We start from the raw sequence: 5,000 nt of genomic DNA on the forward strand, positions 1-5,000 counted from the left end.
AGTTCCCTCTACTAATTTATAAATATAAATATATTTATATATATATATAAACAAACACGAAAAATATAAAACTATCTGACAGAAAGAGACACTGAGAGAAAAGTCTATCACAGTTGTACGATCCAAAAAGAAAGACAAATAAAATATGTGATATTGGTAATAACGAATAAATGAAAATATGAATTCACTAATAACTCAAAATGTTAATTATATGCGAGCTGACAATTTTTATATCCCAAACTGCAAAGATAAGCAAAAATTCATGCTAACTAGCAAAAGGTCAATTCCCTTACCACAAGTAGAGTAGAGGAAAAAAAAAAGAGCAAGTTTGTTGTTAAAACTGACCTGAAGAAGGGATAGTTAAAGGTGTGTCGTATATTTTATCACCAATTATAACTGTCAATTACAACAGTAATCAGCAGTTCTGAGGTTCGATCCCCAGCTGAGACAAACTGATTATTTGGGATGTTTTTTTCTTCTTCTTATATTTTCTTTATTGCTTTGTCTGGCACTGTTTCATACCCTTTTTTTTTCAGATCTTTATCATACACAAGTGCCTGCTCCCTAATTTGTCACTTTAATTGGAACAGTATGATTAAGTTAGAATCATTCCAATAGGGTTCAACAGTCATGACGTCACTTCCCTCGTAATGACGCAGAGTAACTTAGCAGCTGGTTATAAAGTATCGGAACAATGGCAGACGCCCTTATGAAATACTTCTCCGATGAGCATAAAAGTGTATCCAGAGGAGAAAAACATTATAAATCTGATCATGTATTGACTTTTATACATTCTGATCACATTCTGAGTACAGATTTTTTTGTTTAAAACCAAGCTGCCCATTGCTGGGTGGACGTGACGTCAAGACTATTGAATCCTATTAAACAACATTTGGACTGATTCTACGAGTGGCCTCCATAGTCGGAACAATCTATCTAGACTGCAAACATTAATGTTTAGTTGTTTTAATGAATAATAATAATAATAATGAATGAATTTATATAGCGCCTAGATCCACAATGTGCTCAGAGGCGCTTTACAATGCAAATAAAACACAACAATAAATCGATAATTTAAGCATAAAATCTATCATATTGGAATAGCATTAATCAATTTGTAATTTAATTACCACACACTGTGCTACAAGATGAAAATTTAGGATAGCTATAACATGTAGGCCTAATAGAAATGTTAAACATCAAATGATTTCCTAAAGAGATATGTTTTGAGTTTCTTTTTAAAGTTTTCAAAAGTTGGACATTTTTTGAGGGATGAAGGCAGTTGGTTCCATAAGACGGGTGCCGAATGGCTAAAAGATCTCTCGCTAAAAGACGATCTACAGTGAGGAACCTGGAAGAGATCATGACCACTGGATCTAAGTTCTCTTTTAAAGTTTTTATAACACTTTCGACACTTTTAGACAGCAAAAAGGAAGAAAAACAGACAGTCCAAAAATTCTAGATTTACATTTGAAATCACACAAGAAAAAGTAAGACAAAGGGGACTCTTCAAATAGGGAACAGATTTAGATTCCAAGAGCACACTATCAGAGTTCTTAGAGATCACCTTAAAGTCTCATCCAGACACAAGCATAGGATCTCACTAAGAGGAATACATTCAAATATTTATAAATCCATAACATATTCAAACCAACAAATGTAACAGTACATCACAGAGAGATAATTTTCAAAGAAATAAATATCATCTCCCAAAAACCATACATATGATGTTTCCCTCTCAGCCAAGGACTCCGGCAAGAGCCATGACAAAACCAAGTAATCTCATTCCAAGACAAAGACAGAGAAACTCTGAAAACAGATATAGGGGGAAAGAAGACACAAGTGACCTCCTACCCACCATGGGAGCTCAAAAGACCCCACCCAGTGCAAACATGAATATTGCTATAGCTTTCATCAATTAATTAGTTGTTCCCCCCCCCCCCCCCCAATGGTCCAAAACATATACCATATGTGACCAATTGTCTCAAAACGTTATTATGACAGAATCAAATTTATGCTGAAAAATTAATGTTAAGGCAAAATCACTATAGTGACAAATTTTAATCTTTTTACGAATCACAAAATGACTTTCATTCCATTAAAGACAGGGAATCCTGAGAAAGTCAGCATCGCTGAACTAGAAAGATTAGTTGACTATGTGGACTTTATCCATTATCAATGGAATACACTTAAATCAGACATGCCTACTACTACAAAAAATTCATAGAATTACGTTTTTTTGGTTCCAATTTCAGAACTTCATGAGCATCTCCAGGTCGTAAATACTTATTTTAAATGCCAGACTACATAATTTAAAGAATTTTCAAGTGTTATATATTCTTTGTGAAAGTAAATTTTTGAACTATAAAGTTAACTTTAGCGACTACGAATTTTTAAGTAGGCAGGTCTGACTTAGATAAAGAACAGACAATTGGGGACCAACAAGTGGTGTTGACTTAAAGCAGAAGTTGACTTTATAAGGATTCCACTCTGAAGATATCAATTTCACTCTTTAGATGTAAACTGAAAATTCAGTTTTTAACAACCTTTTAATCCCGGTGAAGTGGTCGAGTGGTTAAGGCTGTGACCCAGAAGGTCTTGGGTTCGAGCCCCGCTTCAGGCACTTTCGTGTTTTTTCCTTGAGCAAGATTAATTAACCCCCAATTTGAGCACTTGGACAACATGGGTGATTCCTGTTGACATCAGACATTTTGTTTGATGAATTATCTATATTCCTTCGAGGAATGTCTAGGTGACCATTTCTTATGATGTCGTGGCAGAAGGGCATAATATTTCTCTTTTTTAATCACAACATAATACCGAATTGAGATGGTGGGTCACATGTTACACCATTTAAAAAGGTTATAGGTGTTGGTGGACTCAATGTCATTGTTAATTAACGGACATCTGTTAATTTGCAATAATAGTAGTGGAAGTCCCTCAGAGCCAGCAAACTCATGGAGTTTTTATATCATGAAATGGATAATAGCAATTGCTTGCTATCAATTGGATAGGCTGCTAGTGTATCGCAAAGTGCTTTCCAACAGATCTAACAGAACCGGATACCCAATCACTGCTGGGTGGACAGGGGGGGTTAGGAAAAGATCTCGACTGCTCCCGCGTTATTTCGGTCCCTTTGCATGTGAAGCAAGTGCTCGTCAAACCGAGCTATCAGGACCCTCTCATCTCAATTAATAAGAGTTTATTTTGTTTTGTTTTTAAGAGTTTTACGACACTTGCAACACATCTAGGTCATATCAGCGCCAGTACAAAGGAAGAAAATTGGATAGTAAAGACATTCTTGATGTTTAAAAGGGCTTGAAGAAATAGTAAGACAAAGGGGAATCGGTTCAAACAGATTTAGATTCCAAGAGCACACTATCAATGTACTTAGTTTGAGATCATCTAAAAGTCTCAACCAGGCACCAGCACAGGTCCCCACTAAGAGGATTACACTCAAATGTTTTACAAATCATATGTTAAAAATAAAAAAATAACAGTACATAACAGAAAGAAGATTTACAAGGAAAAAAATATCATCTTCCAAAACTATAACTATACATTCGACTGTTTCCCTCCCAGCCAAGGACTCCGGCCAGGGTCAGGACAAAACCAAGTAATCTCATTCCAAGACAAAGACAGAAAGCAATTAGAAAACAGACACAGGGTGACAGAAGACACAGCAAGTACCTCTCTGCCCACTGTGGGAGGTCAGGATCCCCACCGAGAATTAATAAGAGTAGGTATATTTGTGATCCATCACTTTAGAATGGTATGTATCAGATCGGATTGATTTATAAGAGGCTAGAAATTGAATATACCTCCTCCATGTTTTAAGTGAAAGAGCTATACAGGTTCAGACCCCACTATACCTCTGTTTTGTCGACTACAAAAAAGCTTTTGATAGAGTACGCCACGAAGAAATACTAAAACAACTGCACTCCATTGGCGCTGATGAGAAAGACCTCAGACTCATGCAAACATTATACTACACCCAGCAGGCATCTATCAAAATCGGAAACTCTACAGGAAATTCCATTCCTATTAAGAAAGGAGTCCGTCAAGGGTGTGTTGCCTCACCAGATCTGTTTAATCTATACCAAGAAACAATCATGAGGGGCATAACTAATATGGAGGGAATAAAAGTAGGAGGTCACAACATAAATAATATAAGATACGCAGACGATACGGTACTCATTGCAACATCAGAAATCCAACTTCAAACGATTGTTGACAAAGTGGTAGTAGATAGTAAAGCCAAGGGAATGGAAGTGAATATCACCAAAACGGAATGCATGGTAATACAGAAAAACCCCAAAAACAACAACACCTGCAATATAACGATTCACGGCGAGCAACTTACCAACGTAGAAAGTTTTAAATACCTAGGTTCAATAGTGACAACAGATGGAAGATGTAACCGAGACATACGAGCAAGAATAACTCAAGCCAAACAGGCCTTCATGGACCTGGGAAACATTTTGAAAAACAAACAGATGTCGTTCGGGATTAGATTCTGAGTCTTGAAGTGCTACACGTGGCCAATCTTGTTATACGGATGCGAAAGCTGGACTACAAATGCAGAAACACAAAAAAACATTGAAGCTTTTGAAATGTGGTGCTTGAGAAGGATGCAGAGAATATCGTATACTGCACACAAAACGAACGAAGAAGTGCTAAAACAAACATACCAACAAAGGAAACTAATGCCCTTAATAGTGGATCGACAACTATCCTTTTTCGGACACATAGTAAGGAAAGATAAGAATGAACACCTGGCAAGTTGTGGAAAAATACCTGGTAAACGCGCCCGGGGGAGACAAAGAAAAACACTCATAGACCAACTGAAGGGCTTCACCAACCTAACAATCCAAGAGCTGTTTGAAAAAGCAAGAGACAGGGAGGAATGGAGAGAGATAATTCATGCAGTATCTGAAGCCTGGACCAGGCATGGAACCTAGAAGAAGAAGAAATTGAATTTAATGCCAAAAATATAAGAC

At 36.8% G+C, this 5,000-nt stretch overlaps 1 protein-coding gene across 3 annotated transcripts in view; it reads right to left on the minus strand.

Annotated features, from left to right (window-relative positions):
* LOC144979877 (carnitine O-acetyltransferase-like) overlaps positions 1 to 5,000 on the minus strand; it is a 55,271-nt gene that overhangs the window by 44,602 nt on the left and 5,669 nt on the right. Inside the window, exon 1 of one of the 3 annotated variants that reach the window (XM_078927114.1) lies at positions 81 to 139. The exons of the other annotated variants lie outside the window; for them this stretch is intronic. The gene's annotated coding sequence lies outside the window, so the exon portion shown is untranslated. Of the gene's footprint in view, positions 1 to 80; positions 140 to 5,000 lie in introns of those variants that run through there. 3 annotated transcript variants of the gene reach the window in all.

Source organism: Berghia stephanieae, chromosome 9 (genome assembly GCF_034508935.2).
Source record: "Berghia stephanieae isolate SIO BIC M18660-M18661 chromosome 9, UCSD_Bste_1.3, whole genome shotgun sequence".
Taxonomy (NCBI): domain Eukaryota; kingdom Metazoa; phylum Mollusca; class Gastropoda; order Nudibranchia; family Aeolidiidae; genus Berghia; species Berghia stephanieae.